Source organism: Macaca nemestrina, chromosome 11 (assembly GCF_043159975.1).
Source record: "Macaca nemestrina isolate mMacNem1 chromosome 11, mMacNem.hap1, whole genome shotgun sequence".
Taxonomy (NCBI): Eukaryota; Metazoa; Chordata; class Mammalia; order Primates; family Cercopithecidae; genus Macaca; species Macaca nemestrina.
Genome location: NC_092135.1, coordinates 89,627,271 through 89,655,172, shown reverse-complemented (window position 1 = coordinate 89,655,172; position 27,902 = coordinate 89,627,271). Strand labels below are relative to the sequence as shown.

Here is a 27,902-nt window from a genome sequence, read left to right as displayed (position 1 = left end):
AGAGTGTTAGAGAATTCTTTTGGGCTGCAATCCAAAGCCATGAGCTCAATCAGCTTCTTAATCATAAAACTATTTCTTTTCCAATTACCTAGCCTGCATTTATCTCTAAATTTGTTCTGAATTTAGGTAAAATAAGGTATTGTATTTGGACCCCTAAAAATCCCATCAATAGTGTAATCAGAATACTTTTTTACTCTTTCCACCTGTCAAATGTTTTCCTCTCTAAGCTTCATTCCCAAGCAGATTCTCCTCATTCGGGGGTAAAGATGGCAAAAGGAAGTTGTTTACACTGATCTTGAAGCTCACAATTTCTATAAAAAGAGAGTGATGCATAGTAACTCTAGCGAATATCATGGGGAAAATTTTGTATTGATTCAGCTTGGGTGACATGTCTATCCTTGGACAAGCGTGAAGTACACTGATTGGTCATGTATGGATGACTTGGGTACTCTAGTTTCTGGAGAATGAGTCAGCCTCACCTGAGACATAGGGGGTTAGAGTGAGGAAAGGGACCACACTTAATGTGCAGATTGAGCACACAGTAATTGGCTTAGTCTCAGTAGATTGCTAAGGGAGTTGAAATGCTTTAATTTTGTTTTCTTCATATCAGTGATTATCAACACACTGGAATCATGTGAGAACACACTACCCCAGACCAATTAAATCAGGAAAGCTCTTGGGGATCAGCAGTTTTACAGTCCTAAGGTGTTGCTGATGTACATGCAAGGTTGGCAAACATTATCTTAAGTAGCACCATATTAATTAGTCTGGGGCCAATTAAGGATAACATTGATCATCTTCCATCACTAGCTTTAACCTGTTATTCAAAGAAGGAAGTCTGATGGTAGAGGGAGACTCTGAGAAGATGGAAGTAACAGTAACATAGCTTTTGAATCTTTCTGTATTTTACATAAAAACATACAGAACAATGAAATAGTAAACCCAAATTCCCATGAACAACATATGCAACCAAACTGGCTATAAGATAGCCCCCCAAACCACTAAATAAAAGCAGGTAGGGGCAAACCACAGACAGTGTCCATCAGGTGAATGAAGAGGGAAGTAACTAGGTGTCTGAAAGATGTGAGACAAAGTGACCCACCAAAGAGCGGACCTGAGAACAGCAACTCCCTTGCAGGATGGGGCCCACCCAGAGGAGTAACTGCAGGAAGTGGAATCAAATTGAGCAGAGAGGGCCAATAAAAAAACAAGGAAAGAGGTCACACAAAAGTGGGGGAGGGAACAGAGCAATGAATTCACAAAATAGTCAACTTCAAAATATAGAATATAAAACACTAAACTTTTAAAACTGATTACCTCTGGCAATAAAATTTCTGAAATATTTCATTTTAAATTTATACACTTCTTGTGATTTAATACTTTTTTCCCAGCAAGCTTGTATTGCTGTAACACTGGGCATGTGTTTGTAACATCTAACATATGCATGTTATATATGTAACATACATATATTACAAAAGACATATATATACACACACGCACACACAAAATAGTAAGACATAGTATTCAAAAACATGGTTATGAGCTACCTTATATATGCAGAAGGCAGTGCAGGTTGGACCCATTTGGAGGTCATCAAAATCAAACCCTGTATATCTTGTGAACCCAAACCAGCTATTGAAGAAGAAAAAAGAAACTTTCAAGAAAGATTGTATGAAAAACAGAAACTGCTGGTGTCTTAACCCTCACAGAATTGTCCAGATATTGTGAAGGCAATAAATAGTAATTATGTGAGTGAATGAAAGAATGAATGAATGAATATAGAATGTCAAAAAAGTTTAAGTCTGTTTTCAAAAAAATCAACCTGAAAAATCAAGTAAGCATCAGAAGAATTTAAAAAAAACATTAATTTTTTTTTTTTTAGAATTTAGAATGGGAGAACACTATAGTGTTGAAGTAACTCATTATAATAGAGTTGTCTGAATAAGTAACTCTAAAATTGGGTCATGATCTTTTCACTTCTGTTGACAAACATGTGAGACACTCGATGAACATACATAATTTCTCACCATCCTCTATGCATGATTCCAGTTTTCTCTCTTCCTGAAAACAACATATCAGAATGCAGATGAGAGAATCTTCAGTCTCTTCTATTTAAAAAAAAATGAAAGAAAATCTGGAAAAAATTCAGTACAACTATTATCAGTAAATATGTAGTTGTGCCATAGGAATGAACTTATGTTTGCCTGGTGACCCAGCATGTCCTCATTCTGTGTCCTCAGACAAATTACTCTGCATCTCTAGGCCTCATTTTTTTCCATAGAGTTAATAATTGTACCCACGCTATTGTGGCAATAAAATGAAATAATGAATGTGGAGTGTTTAGGAGAATGCCGACAAAATGTTGTCTAACAACAACAATAGTAATTTACCAGTAAGATAATCCTAGCATGTATGGCATTATCCTAGCATGAAGAAAACAAAAAGGCCATTGAAAACCACTAAATTCAATAGCCTTAAGTTTCATTCTTAGTAAAATTATTTAATTCTCTTTATGTTTCCCTCATGTAGTACTCAGGTTAATAGATCACTTAATCATTTTTTAAAATTCTGAGTACCTACCATGTGTAAGATACATATGCATTTGTTGGTAATTAGAAACTGTATTGGGCTTTTCCTTTTATTTAGCTGTTATTTGCATATTAAAATTTCAGGGTACTTCTCAAATGAAGGGTGATTTTAAAACCAAGGTAACACTCTGTTGGGTGGCGCCTGTCCAGATAGCTCATCTTCCACATATGAGCCTTGGAAGATTCTGGCCAGACCTCTGATGGGCTGGGCAGGAGGAGCTATCCTAACCCTTGGGGCAGAGCTGTGTGGGACCACAGATTCACCAGCTGATTGCGGAAAGCCCTTGTTTTTTGAGTTGTCCATGCCCCGTGGACTTGGTAAGCAAGTCACCCTGCGCTTTAGTCCATGGTGTCACCAGAGTACAGCAGCAGCTACCTGGTTCCTGGTGCATGGTTGCAAATAACTTGGCTTCAGTGATTTCTCATGGAGGTGACTAAATCAATTGGTAGGCTTAGTGTTTGTGTAGACAAAGACTTAGAACCTGTTTTGCGTGGTGCAATTTTAGTTTCTGTGATCTTTCCAGTCATTTTCATCTACAAGCTGTTGGCCCTGAGAATTATTTACATTTTAATTAGGAGTGCTCAACCCCCTCTATGAGTAGAGTCAAGCAGCTTATTTACTTCCTACTGGCAGGCTTCTGAGGAAACAGCTTAGGCAGGCTTGCTGAGCCGTTGAGCCAAAATAAAGTCACTTGCAGAAGAGCAACACCATGTCCTCACTTCTTAGCTTTGCTTCTCTGCTGGGGCTTCTCATGGGGACCAAAACTGAAATGAGCTGTTCTGTGCAGCAATCAAACTACTGCCTGGTTTTTTTTTTCTTCCCTTTTCTCTGGATGAAGCAAACTTTTTAATAGGTTTCATTTGCGTGTATAATTAGCACTCATTTTTTTTAGCATAGCCAGGGAGTGAGTTTGTTCTCTGTGTGCCTTTTCAGATAAGCTTATCCTTTTAATCATGTAAGCTTTTCCTTGTTTACAAAGAAATATTTTTAAATACTATTCAGCTTCACCCCCTTCTGAAACAGAGTACTTTAAACAGAAAACAAACTTCCTTTGATGACAGACACATGACTGTCATTATGGGTTAGTCACTGAACTATGCTCTCATACCCACAAGAGCTACAGAGATGGGAGAACTTGTTTGCCCCAGCATTAAATAACTCCACAATGCTGCCTCTTGAGTTCTTGTTTCTGCCTTTGTTTCTCTCCCTTCTCTGTCCAGCTGCCTGTCTCTAACTTTCTCTATTTCTAACTTGCTATTTCTAATCTGCCAGGAGCTAGGAAATCAGATAAGCCTGCTTCCTCGAACTGAGAAATCAGATAAGCCTGTTTCCTAGAACTAAATGTCTGACATAATGTTCTGTGAGAGAAGTGCATGAACTTCCATGCATACTTGGCTATTGTTTAGGATGCTTTTGGTTGCAAATAATTGAAAACACTGATTCATCATGGCTTAAATAACAAAGAAATTTATTGCCTCCCAGAACAAGAAGACTCCAAGTAGGATACAGTCCAGGAAGGGTACCACAGGCTACATTTTACTCCTGGGGGATTCGACCAGCTCTGTCTTCTCCCACTGTTGGCTTTGTCTTCCAGCTGGTGGCAATAGGGCTGCTGTGGTTCCAGGGCCACATCTAGATGCACCCATGTTCCCAAAAAGGAGAGAGAACATCAACTTCTGTGTCTCTTTTAGGAGAAGGAAACCTTTTCCAGAGGCTTGCCAGCTGACTTCTCCCAAAGGGACCAGAATTGCCCTTTCCTAAGTCCATCACTGACTAAGGAATAGAATTCTTAAAGTTGACCTTGGCTAACTAGTATCCATCCTGGAACAAATTGAACTCTCTTGGGAAAAAGAAGAGGAAAAGTGGACATTGGGAAGAAACCAACGTATGTGCAAGAAATGAGAATTATTTGTCTACTTATGATTTTATAACTGTGTCTACAATGAGTTAAGACTTGGAACAGATCAACTTTTAGAAAAGTGAAGTATTATTTTAAAATCAAATGAAATGGTAACCAGAGACATTTAGTGAAAAACTAGCTTTGACATGAACCTATAAATGGAGACAAAGTTTGGTGTTGCTTTCATGTGAATATTACAGCACTTGAATGATTCAACCTAGAGTTCATAGTTCATTACAAGGAAATGTGCAAAGAAAGGGGCTGTTGAGAGGAAAGTGACACAGGTAACCGGGATTTCTTATGAAAGCCAGATACCCTTCAAATGTCTAAAGGCAAATATATTAAGTGACAGGAATGTCCCAAGAACAAATATTTTCTTCTTGGAGCATATTAGAAAGATCTTAAGAGCTAGACCACTCTCTAGGGATAAGCAGCCATGGATATATTAGGCAAATTTGTTTGAACTTTGCTTCTTTCTTACAGCTCTGGAAAAACTTCTCGCTATATAGGGACCTCAAATTACCATCTCTTCAATTAACATAGGAATATAGATTAAATATTCTTCTGGATCCACTAATAAGCCCTCTCATTTTACAGAGTTTAACTTTGCAGGAAGATATCACTACTCCTTTGATGTGGTCCCTGACTCACCTCCCCAGCTCCAAGCTTGATTTCACATTCCATCTCTATGCTCCCCTAGCACTCAGTGCCTACTTCCAACAACAAACTTACCACACTGGATTGCAATCTTTGATTATTGTTTGTCTTGTCCCCTAAATTCCAAGGATCTTGACAAAGGAACTAGGTTCTATTTATTTTTGTATCCACAGGGTCCTGGTACTTAAGGAATACCTTTCAGAAGGATGGATGAATATGAAGAAACTAAGGAGCAAAGGAATCAAAGATTTCTTCCAGTCCACTCGGGAAGTTAGCTGCATAGTTAGAAATAGAACTCTAAACTCCTGGCCTGTTTTCCAAACCACAGATATGCTTGGTTTATGCAGGTAAGGTTTTAGTTTGGGGTGTTGTTGTTAAACAAATGCTCTAAAACTATGCTAGGGGAGGCAAAGTTTGCAGGTATTAGAGACCAAATGACCCTGAAACCATAGCATCAGTATGTGCAATGTTTTAGGAATGTCAATGTGGCTCAAAAAGAATTTCTGTGAAAAATATGGACTCTCAACTCTCCTCTCCAAGGCATCTTTAGTTTCTAACCAGTTAGGAGACTGAGCCCCAAGCCTGTCTCTTACCCATTCCATCCCAATATACACGAAAGGCTACATGCTATGAATATGGTGATAACATCTGCCAGAAACCTCCATCATTCATTTTATCCTTGTGACTTCTCTGGTAACTCAGCATCTTAAAGGATGAAATTTTCTTTTTATTGCAAAGTTTCAGAGTCACTTCAGGCTTCTGTGAGATCATAGCGTGCTTTTCTCATGGACTAGGACCAGGCAGACAGTCTCACTGAGTCACAGTCAGAGCAGGGACTCCCTCCATCCCCAGGCCAGCCTTATTATGTACAAATGTGCTACCTTGTCACCTAAAGTATAAATAAAGAAAGGTTTATTCTTGTTCCAGTTTCAATTTGACCAAGCTTCCACCAGAGCCATACACCTGTTACTGCATTTGTTTAGTTTGCTGTATAACTTTCTGCAGAATATAACCCTTGCTCATTCCTCATATTGTACGATGCACATATTCCAGAAAGTAGACTGGCCCCAGGATTGATGAAAGCCTTCTTTTTGCTTCACATCTCAGGACTTTTGTGAATTATCAGCACATTAAGTCCTGACTGGAAATGTCAAAATGTTTCAAATTTCATAAACTACAGCAGATAATTTGGCTGAAAACAATTTGGCTAAATGAAAAAGATAATTTGACCGAATAAAAAGTACTTATAGTTTACTTTAAACTTTATTGTAAAAACTTTTATTTTAAAAGTAACTTTGTCAACAGAACAGTTGATATAAATAATACTTATTGAAAATGGGTGAATACAATCACTGGTTTTTCAGTGTTGGTAATTTTAGTGTGTATGTATCACAAGGTAGTGAGGCAGTTCTCTGTGCGTCATCAGCATTTTTGTCTGATTGTCACAATTGGTTCCTTTTTTGCCAATTATTTATGTTATTTGCTTCTTACAATACTGAGAAGTTGGAAAAGAGAATTGTTCAACAACAATATATATTTGAAACAACCTAAATAACCAATAAAATTGGACTTGCTAAAACAACCTAAAGAGCAAGTAATAGGGAAATCTATTAAAACTGGGAATTATATATTTTGTTCCATGCTTTATTTTATTATTTCAGTGCTTTGTTAATTTTCCCCTGGTATAAAAGCAATGTTACTCAACTAAAAAAATAGAAAATACAGATATGCAAAAAAAAAAAAAAAAAAAAGGACATTATAAATCACCTACCTGGTTGAAACTTTGAGTGATTTCCTGTCAGGTAGTTTTTAACGTGCCTACACACATACACATACATACACATTTATAAACACACACACACACACACACACACCCCTGACCCCCTGCAAAATAGGATCATGCCATAACAATGCTTCATAACTTTCAATATAAACCACATATAAGCAAGCTTTAAACTGTTGGACTTTTTGATAATTTCGACTAATATTCCATTGGCCAGAAGCAAATTAAGGGTTATTATAATTATAAATAGAAAAATCTGATATGTGGACAAAATGCTTAAAGCCACATAAAAGGTTGTGACTCAATCCCATGATTAATACTAATTACTAATATATTTTAAATCCAGTTTCCATAAATTAAGACTTTTAACCATATTGTCCTATTGGCTACTTTTCTTTGGAACATATTGTTTGCTTCCTATTTGCTTGTGATCAAATCAGTTTTGAGCAAATTATTGGGACATGAAGGGTCAGTTCAGTGTTAAGCTAGGTCATCCTTCCAATATCACCCTACCTGAGATAACCTTATTGGTCATTTCCATCCCATTTGTTTTGATGCACACAACATCTGAGTGTTCAAAATAGTGTTCACTATGAGACTTGTTTCAAAAAGAATTTTAGGTGATTTTCACAAGCATATTCAACAGAACAATATTAAAAATTTAAAAAAAAACTGGGTGAAGGGTACACAGGAACTCTCTGTTGTATGTTTGCACTTTTGGATAAGTCAAAAATTAATTCAAAATAAAAAGCTTTTAAAAAAAAATAGCCTGAAGGCTGGATGCAGTGGCTCACACCTGTAATCCCAGCACTTTGGGAGGCCAAGGCGGGCAGATCACCTGAGGTCAGGAGTTCAAGACCAGCCTGGCCAACATGATGAAACTCTGTCTCTACTAAAAATACAAAAATTAGCTGGGCATGGTGGCGGGCACCTATAGTCCCAGCTACTTGGAAGACTGAGGCAGGAGAATCGCTTGAACATAGGAGGCAGAGGTTGCAGTGAGCCGAGATCGTGCCACTGCACTCTAGCCCAGGCAACAGAGCAAGACTCCATCTCAGAAAAAAGAAAAAAAGAATAGCCTGAAATGTACACAGATTAGAGAGACACCATTTTCCAAAACTAAGAGAAATCAAACCATACACACACACAGTTAGATAATGATAAGATGAGGCCAATATGAGAATTATTCCACAGCAGGGCACACTCTAGGGTTTCACACAATTACTACCATAATAGAGTTGGGCCGATGTAAAAAAGAAACATGAAATGGTGTTCAATAGATCAGTAGGGTGAGTATAGTTAACATTAATCAATTGCACATTTCAAAAAAGCTAGAAGAGAATAATTTGAATGTTCCCAGCATAAAGAAAAAATAAATATTTAAGGTGATGGATATCCCAATTACCCTGATTTGATTATATGAATGTATCAAATTATCACATAAACCTGAAAACATGTATATCAAATATGTATCAATTTAAAATATAAAAAGAAACATGGTTGTGATAAAAATCACATTATCACGTGTAAAAATGTACTGTTTTTTAAAAAAAAAACAAAAGGTTTTCCACACTTAGGTCGAAGAGAAACTTTTCTGTGGGTTTTCCCAAAGTGAAAAGTAGGTGATATAGGGGTTGCCATTCTCAGCAACACCCTAACTCTAAATACAATCGTGTCCTGGAGAAGCAAAAATAGGATCCTGGATTTAACAGAAAGGGCAGAGCACTTAGATTTTAATAGTCATGAGCTATTAGAAATATATTTTAAACAATTTTCTTTTTAAAAGAAAAAAAGTCTAACTGTGGGAGGAGTGGTGTAAAGAATGTTTCAGGAAACATCAGCCTACCTGCCTTGTCAGGAGAGCTTTTAAAAAATTAAATACTAGATAAGACAAGCAGAGGCAATATGCAGGTCCGTATTTCCCAGCTATCAGCCAAGACTGAAAAGCAAGACTCAAGGCATTAAGAAGAAATGGAGAAGCATAGTGTTCCCTTAAAATACCTGATGTACCTCATGCTGGGAAACACTGCCTGCACTGTTTATGTGTTGGGTTTTTTATTTAGACCTGTTAAAAAAAATGGAAGGAAGGTCCAGTCTACCCCAAGCAAAATCACACAGGAACTGAAGTTGTGGCATCTATTTGCCTCCCCTTGTAACTTTCTCCCCTCCCCAACTTAAAAGGATGTTGCCTCCAGGCTAAAAAGAAAGGGATGGATGCAATCCAAAGAAGAATGAGGGCCAGGGGAAGTGTGAAGTCCAGCCATGGAGGTAAACCCCCAAGGGAACAAAATCCACTGGGGCCCAGGTGGGCTTGCGTGAGCTCCAACTGGGGGAAAAAAGGAAAGATCCCATGGGTCTCTTTTCCTGGGCCCAGTTCTATTCTCAGACTCTTCCTCTGGTGAGGGAGGATGGAGAGGGGCTTCTTACCACTTTAGACTCACAACACTGTCCTGTTCTTTCCTCCAAGAGATCTAATCCTCACTTGGTATTATTTACACTTAGCCTCTAATGTGATGGAGCTTTTAAACCAGGATTGGCTGTCAGCAAGTCTGCTGGGTTATTCTAGAGTTTGTGGGGTTTGGAAAGGAGTGGGTATTGTGTAAGAATCCAAGCTTCCTACTGACAGCCCTAGGATTTGGAGCCCAGCCAACCTGAGCACAGGTCTCCTAGCCCAGCTACTTTTCTCTGCTCTCACTCCATTTTTTTCTCTTCCCCTCCACTCCAAGATGCTGGGCATGCAGAATCCATTCTTACTGCAATTTCTTCTCCAGTCTTTGCCCTGGGTGCTTAGGTCTCTTCACCTGCCCCTTCCCTGCCCCCATCCCAAGAATGACAAGAAAGCCTTCCTATCCTGGCCTGGGCATTGCTCAGCCTCCAGAAACTTGGTTCTGGCTCTTTTGAGAGTGGTTGGGATACTGCTGCATAGAAGGAAACAAGAAAGTGAAGTGAACCAAACAGCCTCAGCCATGGGCATTGGTAAATAAGAAGGAGGCTGGAAATCCTACAAGCTGCAGATCATAGATCCTGATGCTCACTTGCCTTATAATACAGATTCAGATAAGGAAGTTAAGGTCCTGAGAGATTTGTTCAGGATCACTCATTTATTTATTGCCAAAGTCAAGACTAGAATCCACTTCACACAAATATCACCCAATTGATGTTGCTTCTTTCACTGTGCTAGATGCAAGCAGAAAACTGTGGTCTTTCCAGAAATACTCATGCCAACAGGAGTATGGGAAAGATATCAGGAAAGCTTTCCAGGGTCTGTGTGCTGGCTCGTATCTATAATCCCAGCACTTTGGGAGGCCGAGGTGGGTGGATCTCTTGAATCCAGGAGTTTGAGACCAGCCTGACCAACATGGTGAAACTCCATCTCTACAAAAAACGCAAAAAATTAGCCAGATGTGGTGGCACAGGCCTGTAGTACCAGCTACTTAGGAGGCTAACCCTGGAGAAGTCTAGGCTGCCGTGAGATCCCTGCACTCCAGTCTGAATGCCAGAGCTAGACCCTGCCTTAAACAAAACAAAACAAAACAAAACAAAGATTTCCACCGAAACTGTTTATAGATAGTATGAAACTAACAAAATATCATTTACTAGATTGTATGTTTTCATAGCAGCAATTTTAAAAAGAGGTCGAATTTCACCACTATTTCTTCCTTTCTTCCTGGAATTAGGCATTGTTTTGATAATCTTGGTCAACTGAAAATATTCTCTCTATAACTATCAAGTTAGTGTGAAAGTTTTTTAGGAAAAAATGCTTTTCTATTTTAAACTGAATCCCAACACATATGTATAGACATCAGTTTCTGGAAGAAGAGCTATTTTTAAATAGTGCATAAAATGGCATTTAAAATAAGCCATTTCATCAGAGTTGCCTCCCTTGCCTAACAAACTATTCTGAAACTAATCAAATGATTCGATTATTCAGTCCAAGTAAACAAATGTTAGTACCTAAGTGTTAGTTTCTGCATGGGACACAAAGAGATGCTGCTCCCACAGAGATCCCCATCTGCGGAAAGGGTTAGATAAGGGCAGAGCAGCTGTCACAGGAGATGGGGGATGAGGGGGGTGAGTGAGCAAAAGGATTGCAAAAACCTATGGAGATGCAAAGCAGGGAGGGAAACAACAAATATTTGTTGAAAAAAATTATCCTAGAATAAATCAGACATTTAGTAAAGGTAGTTGTGGAGGCAGAGGCTTGGAGGATGAGAGGGATTGAATAAAAAAATGCCTAGCTTTTTGCCTCCAGAGCACAAGCATTTAGCAAGTCCAAATATTGAAGATACTGTAATGATTTTTAAAAGAATATGCAAAATATTTTAATTTCACTCCTTCTAAAAACACTTATCTCTTTCCACCATGGTGAACTTGTCCAAATCCCTGGGTCCTAGCCATTTTTGTCAGCCTTTTAATATTAAACCAGAAGGATAGAAATCCCACCAGCCCAGAGACCTTTTGCTTTTGTGTCATAGTCACCCTGTCCCCAATAGCTCATATGGTATCTTCATTTGTGCTTGTACTGAGGATGGAGTTTCTTATGGCTTAACCCACTCATTCAACAAATATTTAGTGGGCATCTGCTATGTTCTAGGCATTGCCAGGCACCAGTATTAGAAGGGTGAATATAAATCTTCAGGGAAATGCAAATCAGAGCCACAATCAGGTATCATCTCACAAGGTGGACATTATATTTTGAAAAAATCAAGACAAGTGTGAGCAGGCATGTGGAGAAATTAGAATCCTTGTACACTGCTGGGGGGAATGTGTAATGGTGTGGCTGCTATGGAAAACAGGATGGAGGTTTCTCAAAAAATTAAAAATAGAACTACCATTTAATCCAGCAATCTCACTTCTGGGTATATACCCAAAAGAATTAAAATAAAGATCTCAAAGAAGTATCTGTACTCCCACATTCATTATTTATGGCCAAGATAAGGAAACAACCTACATGTCCCCTGATGGATGAATGGAAACAGAAAATGTGGTATATACATACAATGGAATATTATTCAGCCTTTATGAAAAGGAAAGCCTGCCATATGTGACAACATGGATGTACCTAGAGGACATTATACTAAGTGAAATAAACCAGTCACGGAAGCCCAAATACTGCATGATTCCACTTACAGTAGATATCTAAAATAGACTCAGAAATGGAAAGTAGAATGGTGGTTGCCAAGGGCTGGGGGAAGGGAGAAATGGGAAGTTATTGTTCAACAAAGTTTCAGTTATTCAAGATTAATAAGTTCTAGAGAACTACTGTCCAACATAGTGCCTTGTAATTAACAACACAGTTTTGTGCACTTAAACATTTATCGGGAGGGTGTATCTCACAGTAAGTGTTCTTACCACAATAAAAAAAAATCAAACTAAACAAAATAGAAGGGTGAATACACCTTTAAATAAATCAGGTATAAACAAGGGAGTCAAAGATGTGAAAACAGAAAGGTAGCTGGAGCCACAGGGCAGAACTAAACCACCAGGGCGAAACATTCTGTAGAGGTATTGCGGGAAACGAATTAAGCCACCCAAATTAGGGTCTCAAGCCCATTATTTCCTAAGTACTCCAAATTAGAACAGTATGTACATCCCAACTTTTGCCAGTTTGCCAATTTGATAAGCAAAAAAAAAAGAAAAAAAAATAGTTTATTGTTTTCCCCTGGGACTGGAACAGTATCACAGGCTTCTGACCAGTTTCTATCCCCCCAACTCCTAGTTGATCCCCTATGAAAAGTGTCATCTTCTAGTTCTAGTTCTGGAGCAAGCTCCAGGGTGTATTTCAAAGGCAGCATCAGAAGACCAAGGTGAAAATCAGAAGGTTCCCTATGGGCTTCCTATTCTTTTTTGGTCTGATGTAAGGGCATATCCTTTGGTAAGGTAGAGATCTGTGGTCAAAGAAATGATCCTATCCTTTAAGGTAAGACTAGCTCCAGTTTAACAAATAGTGCCTTTGTCTCCTGGGATCAAGACAGTACAGTACCCTACATACAACACAATCCCCCAGCATGCATAGGACAACAGGAGCACACACTGGTCATTCGCCCGCAGAGCCACCTACATGAAAGGAAGGCTGGTAGGCACAGGGCATAACTCAGTGAATGAGCCATGTCCTCCCCTGCAGATAAGGTGACTAGTGTGCCTGCAGCTAAAGAAAATTCTGGCAATGTATTGGCTTTGTTGGGCCAAACCTCTCCCTGTTCCAACAACGTATTTATCCAGTTTCCTCACCTACTTGTAAAAAGAAAAAATGCAGCTGGGTGACATGTAGCCCCTTTGGGATTTGTAATCAGACAAGGAAGAGCAAGAGCTAAATAGAAATAATAAAGGTCTTCATTTATTGTGTTGTTTGTAAAAAGCTTTGTTAAGGCATAATTTACATACCATAAAACTCATCTATTTGAAAACACAATTTAAGGAATTTTAATAAATTGGCAGTTGTGTGAAATTTGCCAACGCTCCATCACCCCCAAAAGATCTTTTGTGTCCACTTATAGCCAATTCCAGCCCCAAAACAACCATGATTCTGCTTTCTGTTTTTTATAGATTTGCCTTTTCTGGAAATTTCACATAAATGGAATTGTACAATAAACAGGTTTTTGCGTTTGGCTTCTCTCAGTTAGTATCATGTTATTGAGCTCCTTCAACACCGTAGCATGTATCAGTACTTCTTTACTTTTCATTGCTGCAGAATATTTCATTGTATGGATAGATCACATTTTGTTTTCTCATTCACCAGTGGATAGACGTTTGGATGGTTTCCAGTTTGGGCTATTATGAATAAAACTGCTATGAACATTCCCATGCATGTCTTCATATGAACATATGTTTTCATTTCTCTTGGGTAGCTAGCTAGACAGGAGTAGAATTAGCAGGTTATATGGCAAGTTTATGTTTAACTTTTTAGAAACTGCCAAACTATTTTCCAAAGTGGCTCCATCATTTCCCATTCACACCAGCAATATATGTGGGGTCCAGTTTCTCCACATCTTCCCTAACACTGATCTTTTTCACTACAATCTTTTTAGTTGGTTTACATATTTTGAAGACTCAGATTTTTCCCACCCTCCAGGCCCAGAAACCAGCATGGCTAAGCATAAGATTTGGGTCCTAGATGGCTAAAGCTCTTGAGGTGGTAGTACTTTGGGAAGAGTGTGGTTGTGGAGATGGACAACCACATCCCTGTTACTATAACAAGGAAGGGGTAGAGCAAGGCCAGATACCTTCTGTTGTCCAATCTCTATTGTTCAAGACAGGAAAGCCAGTTCTTCTAAGGACAAAGAGTTTCCTTCAGATTAGAAATTGTCTCAACTTGTTCACGCAAGTATTTATGAACATTTATGAGCACCTTTAGAGAGATGAAAAAAGGGATTTCTCATATACTATAAGAAATCAGCTAATTCAACTTCAATATATTTTTTATATCTGTTGCAAGCAAAACATTATGCTGGGAGGGAGATAGAGCAAAACAAAGTATCTAATTAATCAAGTTTAAAATCTGCTCACTCCAGCAGATGGAAGTAGGGAAAAGAGGTAGGATGGGAAGGGGGTGGTACCATTGCCTCTGATAAAAATTGTTGAGTCACAGCACCTTAGCATGTGTCTAAGTCATCAGTGTATGGAGGTGTAAAGTGGGACGAAGTTCAGCAAATGCTTTAAAAATTAATTTGGGGGTTTTAATAATTATAACCTCAAAGTAGGCATCTGTGCAGTAACAATTCTGAGAGTTTTAGCTGCCTTCCAATTAGTGACCCTAACTTCTGAGTAGATCCATTTATGACTCATTGCTTATGACTTTAAAGCTATTCCAGGGTTTGTCAGCATCTTGTGAAATTAGAAGAGGAGGCAAACCTGGAAAATGACACAGTTTTGTGAAGATTAATTACAGGCTTGCCTTCTGTGGGTAGAGAAGGGATTCAATTGGCTTCTCCATTTCTTACAAAATAGCTTTTCTCATTATCCCTGAGCTGTGAACCAATGGTATGCTAGAAGCTTATGAAGTATGTTTAGGGAGAAAAAGCCAATTGGGTATATTTTTCCCAATTCTACATTCAGCGTCATCTATAACCAGCAAACACTAGGAATCAGAACCAGTTGTTGAACATTTGCCAGCACATCACTGCAGAGAATTGTACAAATTCTCCTGCAAGGCATTCTGGATAATCTTCCTCTGAGCCTAAAGAAGAATTCTGAGGCTGACCTTGGAAGGCAGCTACAACAAGTGCTACAAAAGTCTCAAATGGATTAACAAATACAAAAAAAAAAAAAATAGGTATAGCTAGGCTTTTTCTTGTAGAGGAATGATAGCAATAGAGTGCCCCTGGATTCAACACAGAAGCTAACATTAACAGTGGGGGGTAGCCATTGGGAATTAAAAGCACAATCTTGTAAGATGGATCAAACAGCTTCATAAATAACTATGATATGAGACAGAAGGTGGGCAGAGGCACAATATACAAATGAGAGGAGGTTATTCAGAGGAGGCAAAGGCTGAGCCCACCACACGGCCAGGTGTAGGGCCTCTTGCAGGTGAGAAATGCCCGGGCTGCACCCATTTCTAAGCCTCCTGTTGTACTAACACAGGAGGAAATGCCACAACAGGATTACAAACATTGTCATATGTCTTTACTAAATAGATTACTACTTTGAATACACCTATACACAAAATATAATGCTATACAATTGCAATCTTCATAACATTTTAGAAGTTATTGAAATATTAATTCACTGTGCACTACAGGGGGTATGGTTTCAATGGAAAGATGTCTGATAAACATCTTTTTTGAAAACTGTTAGTGAATCTCAGTGACTCCTTGTTGAACCTCTGTGGGAGGTCAGTCTAAATCTTATGGCCATCTTGACAGGAAAGCCCCCACCCTCAGAACCAGGATTATAGCAAAGTTTATGACCTCCAAGCAGGACTTTGTCATACATACAGAAAGAAGCATTTATCCAGCAGAACTTGGAAATTTTCATTTTTACATAGGTAAATTACCCCAATAACAAGTGTATCGCCCTCAAATACACAATTTTATCTATACAGCATTTAATGAGAAAACGTCCACAGCCTTCTATTATAGGTTTTTAAAAATAACGTCACCTACTGTTGACAAATTCAGAAGTATTGTTACTCTCGGCTGTCATTATGTGACATGGTAACTGACAATACAGTTTTGCCCTTTTAAGGTTTCGTCTGCTGCCCGCTTAGTGCTGAAGTCACTTCCTGCTGCTGTTGGCACATCTGCCCCCGCAGCTGAGCTTTTTCTGGTTGGTGATTACCCTGTACACTGGTTTGCTGCTATTTGGAGAATCAGATAAGCCGCTTGTTTACATTTGTTATGATTTGTTATGAGAATCTGTAATGTAAGAGAGGGAGCTGCAACCTCTGACCCTGATGGAACTGTATAACCCACCTTCTGCACAGACTTCATAGGCTAGAGCTGTGCTTGGGAGCTTGGTTGGTGCTGGAAATATGGCATCTAGATGAGGAGTTTTTAATATACTGTTATGGGCTGAATTGTGTCCCCCTCAAACTTCACATGTTGAAGCCCCATCCCCAGTATATCAGAATATGATTGTATTTGGAGATAGGGTCTTTAAAGAGGTATTTAAGTTAAAATGAGTCATTAGTGTGGGTCCTAATCTGATAGGACTGGTGTACTTATAAAAAGAGATTAGGACACAGACTGGCACAGAGGGAAGACCCTGTGAAGACACAGAAAGAAGATGGCAGTCTACAAGCCGAGGAGAAAGGCCACCGAAGAAACCAACCCTGCTAACACTTTGATCTTGGACTTCTAGCCCCCAGGGTTGTGAGAAAATAATTTTTTGTTGCTTAACACACTCAGTCTGTGGTACTTTGTTATGGCAGCCCGAGCTGACTAATACACTAACCAGGCAGCTTTCACCTGTGGTGTAGTGTCCTGAGATTATGCCTGGAGTGGAGAACAGTAAGAGCTATCCCATAGGCTCTCCTCACAAAGCCCATGTCTCAGGACAACTCTTTTATTTAACCTGTTTGTATTATTGCAAACTTTAAGGTTTTCTAGGTACGGAGCCACCAACTCACTGACGAGAAAGGAAGAGATGACTGGACCCTGCAAGGAGACAGAGAAATGAGCTTTGATGTACACAAGAATAATGAGGAATTTAAGAAAAAAAAAATTATCTTACGGGAAGATGGCTTCTGAGCTATTAGTTAAAAGTTAAGAAAAACACCAGGAATTGTTGTTAATTCTTTCCTAGATCTATCAGTTCAATTAGTTGCTGAGACCAAAAAAAGTCATACATTGTGAATTTTTATACACAAAACATTTTTTATAAAGCATAAAAGTAAATCATCAGGGTATCCTTGAACAAAAACACAGTGAAAGATGAATGACTATGTAAAAACCCGATTCGAATAATTTTGGAAAAACATCAGATAAAAAGAAAAGGCCTAGAGAGAGAATGAAAATTTGAAGAGAAAGAAGGAACATGAGGACAGAATATGGAATATGAGGACAGAAGAGACCAGGAAAAAGAGTAAGAAGGAACAGAACTGCAGTTTTGGAGATTATGAGATGAAGTCTGGGTAGACAGCTGCTGTTTCCCTCAAACCTCAGAGTGCCAGACCTGATGAAAACTTGTGAAGTTTAAAAGTCTTGCTTTAGGATACATGAACGACAATCAACCCTTGCCTGATAGGTAATAGACAATATTCTATTCTTCTCCCAATTGTTGGCTGGACCAAAAAAAATGTATATAGATTTGAAGTAGATTTGTGTCAACATACTGATGAATGGATAATATTAAAGGAAACTTAATGTTTGAGAAATTCCTAAGGAGCAGAGGCTGAATCCAGGGTGAACAAACTCACTCACCCACCGTTGATCCCAGAGCCCCTGCCTGAGATAGAACTCACATGTGTCCTCATGGGGCACAAACCAAAGACACCCGAGAAGCCTGGGTGGGGTGGGAGACACACACGACAGAAAGCACTAGCTTTTTACATATCCTCAAGGGGATTTCATTTCTTATCTCCTTACTAACCTTAAAATTTTCCCATCTTCTTAGAAGTGGTAACCATTTCTGAGAAGACACAAATAACAAAAAGTATGTTTTTCCACTGTTCCTAAATGTTAAAATAGAAAAAACTTAAACCAACTTGGAGTCCTTTGAAGTCAATTATTGCCTACTGAAAAGCAGCGTCCTTGTTTCCACATAATGCCTGGCAATCTACTGACTTCAGGACTGTTATCCCTGGGCTCAGAGATGTCCCTTGCAGATTGACTCCAAAGAAAGCCAGCAGGTCCAGACTTGGCGTGGCTGAACCCCAGGCTCGTGAGCTGATAAGATTAACACATTAGCTTCAGACATGAGCACCTGCAAGCAAGGGGATGGGGCCTGGCAGAGCTGCTAACAAGTCAGATTCCAAAGAACCTGACAGACTGGAAAAGCAAACACAGATGAGCATGGCCAGGTGTCCATAAATTGACCATTTAACCTCACCTGAGTTTACTTCTCTGGTGACCACACTAGCAAGAACTTTAGCCATGTAACTTACCAACCTGTGAGCTCTAATTAAAGTTTGCTAAGAGCTTTATAATCGCCCAGACAACTGCTCTGGGAATGCAGAAGTGCTCATACATACACAGTGCTGCTCTTAATCTTTTGTTGTTATTAGGATTCTTCCTGTTTTATAATAATGATTCAGCACATAATTGGCTGCAAAGATTCTGTTTTTGTTGTGGGGTAGGAAGTCCTTATTTGCGATACTCACTCTTTTCCTTCTGACAGTGGTGCCATGTAAGCACCATAATGCATGTACACAGCAGGGAGGATGGATGGCACTAAACATCCATGCCCTCTCCTCAAGCCTCTTCTGGACAGAGGAATCGGGTGTGAGGTGAATAGTCAGGAGTGGGGTGGAGATGCTGTCTCTGGGCTGTCACTGAGGTGTTCTCCATGAGCACACATTGGTTGGCATGTGACTCAAACCCAGCCTTTGATTCATAAGACATTTTAGCTCTCATTCTATGACTTGAGACGTGAGTGCTAGAACAAAACGGTTGACTAGAGGTGGAAGCCAGGCATTTAACTTTAGGATTCATTTACTTCAGAGTCTTAAGTATATACTCCTCTACCCCCAACACCCACACCACACCCATACCACACCCACACAGTCCCAAACACCACATCTTTTTTTTTTTTTTTTAGATGGAGTTTTGCTCTTGTTGCCCAGGTTGGAGTGCAATGGCATGATCTTGGCTCACTGCAACCTCTGCCTCCTGGATTCAAGAGATTCTCCTGCCTCAGCCTCCCAAGTAGCTGGTGTTACAGGTATGTGCCACCACGCCCAGGTAATTTTGTATTTTTAGTAGAGACAGAGTTTCACCATGTTGGTCAGGCTGGTCTCAAACTCCTGACCTCAAGTGATTCACCCGCCTCAGCCTCCCAAAGTGCTAGGATTACAGATGTGAGCCACCGCATCCAGCCAACATCCCATCATTGTTTGGCCATCAGATAATTCATTCTACAAACCAGCTGAGTAGGGGCAGGGGGCCAAAACTGCAAGGAGGCTAACTTTGACCTATTCCATTCTCAAACGTAAGCCAAATAAACACAAAATGTTTGAATCTGGAGGAAACTTACAGGTCTATGAAGTCCAAATTTCTATACAATATGAAATCTCTTGATTACCTCACCAATGTATGGTCACATACCCTTTGTCCAAATCTGTAAAGACAGTAGGTAGATTTTTTACCCTGAACCTAATGAAATGTTCCATTTGGTGCTTCTCACTGCCAAGGTCTTCTTCCAGACCCTGTACTAAATTTTGTGTGTATAGTTTATATTTTTTTCTTAAAAAGGGCCTTCTGGGGGCCCTGTATAAGCTTCTGGCCCCACAAAACCTGAGGTAGGGACAATAATACCTTTCCAAAGAGCAATGCAAAATGCTTTCTTATATTGGAATGAAATCTGCTTCTACAAGTACACCGAAAATATCAGAAACATGTTCTGAGTGATAGAGTGATATTTCTGAGATTGAGTGTATTCATTGAGTGAGTATTTAACAGGGTTATCTGAAAGTCCTACATTTAGATTTAAAAATAGTTGCTCTCTTTCACCCCAGTACCTTCACTCAGGCTGACCTCTCTTCCTAAAAATCTCTCATCTTTATTTTGTCTGATTATCTCCCACTTTGCTTTCAGATCTCAAATCATTAGCTCCTCGAGAATGTCCTCCCTAACTTCCCTGACTAAGACAAATCTTCCTATACCTAGTGTTATCACACCATGCTTCTTCAGGGCACATACCACGTTGTAAATTTTACACATATTTGCATGCTTAGATTTCTCTCTAAATAACCCACCAAGCTGAAAGATGCATGAGGCCCAATCATTACCTCCCTTTTCTCACCTCTGCCAGCCCAAACTCAGCACAGAACCTGGCACAGAGAAGACACTCAAGACATATTCACAGACTGAATCAATGATGCACAACAAGGGTTAACAGCAATTGGTAAGAAAAGGTCCTCTAGATTTAGGTTGAATGTAAATTTAATAAGAACTGAAAAGTCCATGTGATAAGGAATTATATTTTAGCTCATTATGAAGTACATTTTCTGATAATTATTGCTGTCCAATGGTGAAATGGGCTACCTTAAAAAGTAGAGTATGACCCTCAAATGTACATGTTCACAACTAGGAAGGCTTAGAATTGGACTAAGATCAGATAGATCATTTAAGATTTGTTTCAACTAGAAATCCTGTGGCCATTGAGATATAGCTTTTGTTAATGGCACGATGATGATCTGCATATGTGTTAATATGGTACTGTGTTTAACAAGGAAGATATTAAGTAGAATGAAACAGTTTCTGTTAGAAATTTATATTCGCTAGACATAGGAACCAACACAGAGGAATAACTATATGTAAGAAAATAACAGCACTGGAAGGGGGAACCCAGAGTTCAGAGCGCTTAAGGTGTTTAGGATTTGTAACCCTGAGTACCATCAAGGAGGGAGCTGCAGGGTCTGGGAAATCTACAGAGAGGTTCATTCAGGTATTTGACTGCGTGCTATTCTGGACAAGCATGACAGGAAACTACCCAAGGCTGGGGAAAGAACCATGAGAATGAGTAGGCAGAAAAATATTTGGAACTTACACAAGGCTTGGACTAGTTAATGGTCCTTTCAGCCAAAATAGAGAGACCTCTTAATGCACAGGACATCAGGTGTTGGCAAACTACAGCTCACAGGCCACATCCAGCCCACAGACTTTTTCAGCAGCTCACAAGCTAAGAATGATGTGTGTATTCTTGAAGGATTGAAAAAACAAAGAAATATATGCAACAGACTGTGTGTGGCCTACAAAGTCTAAAATATTTACTATGTGGCCACTACCAAAAAAGTTTACCAATCCTCCAAATAGTCTATAGACAGCTATCAGTTTTACTATTATTATTATTACTGAGAAACAGCCTCACTCTGTCACCCAGGCTGGAGTGCAGTGGCACAATCTCAGTTCACTGAAACCTCCACCTCCTAGGTTCAAGCGATTCTTATGCCTCAGCGTCCCAAGTAGCTGGGATTACAGGCACACACCTCCACATCTGGCTAATTTTTGTATTTTTAGTAGAGACAGGGTTTTGCCATGTTGCCCAGGCTGGTCTCAAACACCTGACCCCAAGTGATCCGCCCAACTTGGCCTCCCAAAGTGCTGGGATTATAGGGTGAGCCACTGCACCTGGCCTGTTATCAGGTTAGTAGTAGATATAAGTTAGCCCTAAGATAAAGACTGTCCTGGACCCACCTTAACAAACTTGAGAGCAATCCTCAAGAGGATTCTACTTGTAACTTAGCTAGCAATGAAACAGAAGCCTAGTACTATTTAATGAAATACAACAAAATCCAGTTTCCTAAAATATAAAATTCATATTGGTCATTCAATAAAAAATTGCCACACTTGGAAAGAACAGGAAAATACTACCCTGTATATTTATCTATTGCTGTATAACAAACTACCCCAAGAGTTGGCGGCTTCAAACAATAAACATTTCTTATTTCATGTAGTTTGTGTGAGTCAAGAATCCTGGCAGAACACAGTGGGGAATGCTTGTTTCTTCTTTAAAGTGCTTGGAGGCTAAGCTGGAAGACTTGAAGTCTGGGGGCTGGAATTATCTAAAGTCTCATTTATCTATATATTTTGCAGTTAGTGCTGACTGTTGGCCACCTTTTGTGAGGAAAGAGTTAACAGAGCAGATGTGGTCCTTTATTCCTTGCATGGCTCCAGCAGAACCTAGAACCATGATTGACCCTTTGCCAGTCACGGAGAACATGGCTCTTGGATGTCAGGGATTGATGATTTTGTTGTGTACACCTGAAGCAATGGATTGTGCTATACTAGCTTTTCAGGTTGCTTCGTACAAGTATCAAGATTAATGATGTGCACCTGGCTTCATTCTTGGAGTCCTGTATTTCAGTTGCCATGGTTGGTCACATAGCAAGATATGCTTATGTGACCAGCATACCAAAAATTCTTTGGATCCTGGGTAGAGATATTTCACACATGTTCCTGTAAGTTACTGCTAGGGGGAAAGTACATCCTGTGTGGCCTCTAATGAAGAAAGACTCTGAAGCCTATACTGGTTCTCTCTGGACTCTGCCCAGTAAAAATATTTATCCTGCTATTTTCTCTGTATCCTTTGTCATAATAAACCGTAGCTGTGAATATAGCCTTCTTTTGAGTCTTATGAGTCCTGACCAACCACCAAATGTGGGGTGGTCAACATACATTTATTACCTCATTGTTTCTGTAGGTCAAGAATCTGGAGTGGCTTGGCCGGGTATTGATTCGAGGTCTCTTATTGTCTAGGAGTTAGGCTTGGCCAAGTCTGAAGGATCTGCACCCAAGCCCAGTTATGTGGTGCTTGGCAGGAGGCATCAGCTCCTTGCTACCTAGATTCTCCACAGAGCTGTTTATGACATGCCTTCCCTGAGAGGAAGTGATCCGAGGTGATCCAAGAAAAAGAGAGAGAGAGAGAGGCAAGGGCAGGAGCTGTGACAGAAGCCATAGTCTTTTATAATCTAATCTCAGAAGTGAAATAACATCACTTCTGCCATATTTTATTGGTCACACAGACTAACTGTGGTACAATGTGAGAGAAGACTACACAAAGGTCTATATACTGTGAAGTAGGGATGACTGGGGACTATCCTGAAGGCTGACTACTAGAATAGCTGTATTAACATGAGATGAAGTAGACTCCAGGAGAAGGAATACTATTAGTGACAAAGAGGGACATTTCGTAACACTAGAGGGGTCAATTTCTCAAGGAAACTAAAAATCTTAAGTGTGAATGCAGAGCTTCATGCCAAATTCTGTCCCAAATAGAGATTTTCTCCATATGTGTTTATAAAAGGAAACTTTTTGTGGTGGATTTTAGCATATTTCTAAGTCCACAACAGCATCTTCATTGCAGTTGTCTTCATCAACACTAAGGGAATCTAAAAGCCAACTTTTTTTCTAATTTTAGAAAATAATTATGAAGATGCTGTAACAAAAATAAAATTTTATTTGTAAATAGTTCTGCTTTAAGTAAAAGTACATTGGGGAAAAAAGTCACCTAGGAGTTAAGAAAGGGCATGGGGATTTCAAGAAATCATAGTTCAGCAAGGCAAACAGGAAATCATAACCACAAACCAGGAACAAGGCCGAAGCAGCAGAAGGTGACGTCTAGGTGATGCTTATTTTTAATGGTTGATAGGCAGGCAAAGTTTGACGCAGATGATGTCTGGGAAGTGAGGAGAAGGTGCTGGAAAGTCTGTCAACCAGGCTATGAGCACTGGGAGCTAAGAATGTGTCCTGCTCACCAATGATACCCTGGCGCCTAGCATAATACTGGGCACATGAAATAACACATGAGCAAATTAATTTTTAAAATATTAACTTTTTAGTGAAAGAAACAGCCAATGGAAGAGGCTGCCAAAATGTACCAATAGTTTTAAAGACATCATTTGAATGAGAACTCTAGAATATAGACTTTTTTTTTTTTTTTTTTGAGATGGAGTCTTGCTCTGTCACCCAGGCTGGAGTGCAATGGCACAGTCTCAGCTCACTGCAACCTCTGCCTTCCAGGTTCAAGGGGATTCTCCTGCCTTAGCCTCCTGAGTATCTGCGATTACAGGTGCACACCACCACGCATGGCTAATTTTTGTATTTTTAGTAGAGACGGGGTTTCACCATGTTGGCCAGGCTGGTCTCGAACTCCTGACCTCAAGAGATTCACCTGCCTTGGCCTCCCAAAGTGCTGGGATTACAAGTGTGAGCCACCATGCCCGGCTGACTTATTCTTTAAGATTAGGTTATCTGGTCTCATTCTAATTTCTAATAGCTTTTAATAAAAAAGAAATATCTGGGAAAAAAATAAAAACAGAAAATATCAGATTTACCCTGGCATTCAAGATTCTCCATTATCGGCTCTACTTACTGTTCAGATTTAGCACTGGTTCTACCTTCTGGAAATCTGCCACTCCAATCAAATTGACCAAATGCTATATTTTCTTGATTTAACTTGAATATTTCCCACCCTCCCACTTTTTAATATCTTTGAAATCAAGATGTTTTACAATCAGTACATTTGGATTTGACAAAATGAGGTGACCTTCCTTTAAACATGTCCTATTTTTTCTTCCCTTGAAGATTTGGCTAATGTGATTTTTTTTAACCTCTTTTACATTTGTTGAAATCCAATCAATCTTTCCAATCTCAGTACAAATCCAAAATCTCCTAAAAAGCCTTCCTGGTCAGCTTTTTAAAAGTTAATTTACTTTCTTCTGACTTATACTACTTAATATCATTGTTATATATTTTTGTGTCTTATTTTTCCAGATTATAATAAGAATCTAATAGGCAAAAACTATGTATCTTACAACTTTGTATTTTCCACAGCAACTAGCACATATTTTCCTCATTTTGATGATCAACAGATATTACTTAAGTAAACAAATGAATAAATTAATGACTACACACAATTATGCTTAAAGAACACAACTTACTACAAAAATGGGAAAGTTATATTTGTAACAATATGAGATGTCCATAGTACATTTTTAAAGATGAAAAAAACCAAGCTGCAGAACAGTATGTATAGAATTACTTTATTTTTACTAAGTCATCAACAATAAATTTCTCCCTAACACATAAAATGTGAATGGTTATGGATATACCTAAAAAGTTGTTTGGAAGATCACAGGCCTAATGGTTAACATCAATTATCTTTGGAGAGTGGAACTGAGGTAATGAAACTGTGAAAGTTCATGGTAGATTTTTTTTCCTTTTACTTGTTTACTTCACACATATATGTGTGTGTGCTTTTAAAAAGAAAATTCAACGAAGTATATGAATTAGTTTTATAGTGAAAATTGAAGAAAAGTGATAAAAGGGAATGGCTCGCTGTCTTTCAGGTATGTAGCTTTATGATGAAGGGGAAAGAGAAAGCTCAAAATTCACTACATAGAAGGATGTGAGTTATGAGATATGACAACCAAGAAATAAGATTAATTCAGAAAACTGGAGAAGAAAATAGTTTTCTGAACCCAGATGTAGCCAAATTCTGGGGGCTTCTACACTGGTTGATATAAAACCCAGTATCACACAAAACAAAGTGGAAAGTTTAGGGCAGTGGGCCAGAATGGGGAAGTTAGTTATCTTAACAACAATGACAAAAAAAAAAAAATGTTCTTTCTTCTTTTCTAAAAAAATTAAATGTTTATGGGTACATACTAGGTATACATATTTGGGGTACGTGAAACATTTTGATGCCTGCATGCAATGCATAATAATCACACCATGGGGAAGGGGGTATCCACCCTCTCAGGTGTTTATCCTTTGTGTTACAAACCATCCGATTACACTGTTAGTTATTTTTAAATGTACAATTAAGTTATGATTTACTATAGTCACTTTGATGTTATTTTAAGGTATAACCGAAGCAAGATTTCTATTCAAGAGACATCACTCAAATGTATTTTTCTCCTAAGAGTGGCCTCATCAGAGGCATATTGCTAATAGAGAATATTGCCCATTTCTGTGTAATCCAGTGACATCACTGATGTCAACTAAACATACTGGATGAATGAGATATTTGTATCTTTACCAACTGTAAAAACTTTTTGTTGCTTCTTTTTTCCACTGCTAGCCATACACCAAACACTGTGCTAAGTGTTTTACAGGTTTTATTTGTACCTCCAACAACCTGTAACTCTCCCACTTCACAGATGGGGAAGTTGAGGCTTACTTCAGTTTAACTGATGCCAAATCCCTTACTCTTTGCCTCTCCACAGCTTTGTCTGTCACATGATAATACTGTTAAATAAGCACGAGGCATTAGCTTGAAGTTGTGTCCATACTTTGCGATTCCTGTATAACAAACTGCAACCTAACTTAGTATGTAAACAAGCTGAAACTTAACTTAGAAGTATAACCGACAGCCGAGTTTCAGCCAATCATAGCCAGCCAGCTCATTGCGCCAAGCCCCGATAAGGCAGATACCTAGCTGTAGCCAATCAGATGATTGCTCTACTTTGCTTCTGTGTCCAGACTATAAAAGCTTGCTGCTCACTCTTCTGGGTGGACTCTTCCTAGCTCTTCTGGTTCTGAGTGTTGCCTGATTCATGAATTGTTCTTTGCTCAAACTCTGTTAAATTTAATTCCTTTGAAGTATTTCTTTTTTTTTGAGAGGGAGTCTTGCTCTGTCGCCCAGGCTGGAGTGCAGTGGCACAATCTTGGCTCACTGCAAACTCCACCTCCCAGGTTCAAGCGATTCTCATGCCTCAGCCTCCCAAGTAGCTGGGATTACAGGAGTCTGCCGCCACACCCAGCTAATTTTTGTATTTTTAGTGAGATGGGGCTTCACCATGTTAGCCAGGCTGGTCTCGAACTCCTCACCTCAAGTGGATCACAAAGTGCTGGGATTACAGGCGTGAACCACTGCGCCAGGCCTGAAATCTTTCTTTAAAAAATACCTATTGTTGCTAGACAGCCCATATATAGAACATTATTCCCCATTTCACATTCTCATTCCACTACTGTGTGAAGTTTTTTCCTAATTGCCCATATTTGTGCCAATAATGCACCATCACACTACATCTCAGGTCAGTTTTTCCATCCATTCAGCTTATTGTTTTTACTAGAAACAGTAAAAATATTGTGTTGAAAGGCAGATGTTCCTAAATATTTCTATTTTTCTTTGCTAACTTCTTGTAGCTTCAACACTTCTTAATTCATCTGTTTTCTTTTTTGAACAGTGCATATTTTCAGGTGTACTCAATGAGCAGAGGGAAAAGTATAGTAGCCATTGCATAAGGCAATATAGGTTGACAATCCCTTTTCTACCTATTTAGAAGTCCAAAGAGATTTGATAAATGAAAGACTTTTCATAACTCATTTGGCATCAAAACCTGACCTGATGTGAACTCATTTGGCAACAAAGCTTGTCCTCAACTGACTTGAGGCTATTTTTAATCTCCATTGATCCCAATCAGTGTGAATGTTCACACATTTCACTGAAGCAGTATCAATTTGTTTCATTACAGGGTTCTACCCCAGACCCCACTGGGTATCTTATGTATGATTTGGTGTAATTTATCTTATTATCACTCCAAGATTCAAAAAGTCCTAAATTACAAAACACTTCTGGACCCTGAGGGTTTTGTATAAGTGATTTCAGGTATGTATTTTCTTTTCTTACGCTCCTCTTTTTTAAAAGGTTAATATGCTTTCCCAAGTTGAACACTTTAATTTGGTGAATGTCTATGGCCATTTTATACAAAACCTTTGTGACTTTAGAAAATTCAAATATAGGGGAAATGAAACCCTTTTTAGAACTTTATCGTCACACAACAGTCATTACATAGTATCTCCCGCCTCACCAATTGTTTCATTGTTTATTGATGGGGAGCCACTAAAACATCTACCCCAAAGGATTAAT

General features: G+C 39.0%; 1 long non-coding RNA gene across 9 annotated transcripts in view; it reads left to right on the top strand.

Moving 5' to 3' along the window:
- The window catches only part of LOC105468195 (uncharacterized), a 77,346-nt gene that overhangs the window by 34,549 nt on the left and 14,895 nt on the right, over positions 1–27,902 (top strand). For 5 of the 9 annotated variants that reach the window (XR_011609938.1, XR_011609937.1, XR_011609936.1 and 2 more), the window contains 3 exons: positions 5,320–5,493; positions 20,340–20,432; positions 27,508–27,641. This is a non-coding gene — a long non-coding RNA (uncharacterized lncRNA). The remainder of the gene's footprint in view (positions 1–5,319; positions 5,494–20,339; positions 20,433–27,507; positions 27,642–27,902) is intronic. The other 4 variants (XR_011609935.1, XR_011609933.1, XR_011609932.1 and 1 more) reach the window with 3 other exon arrangements.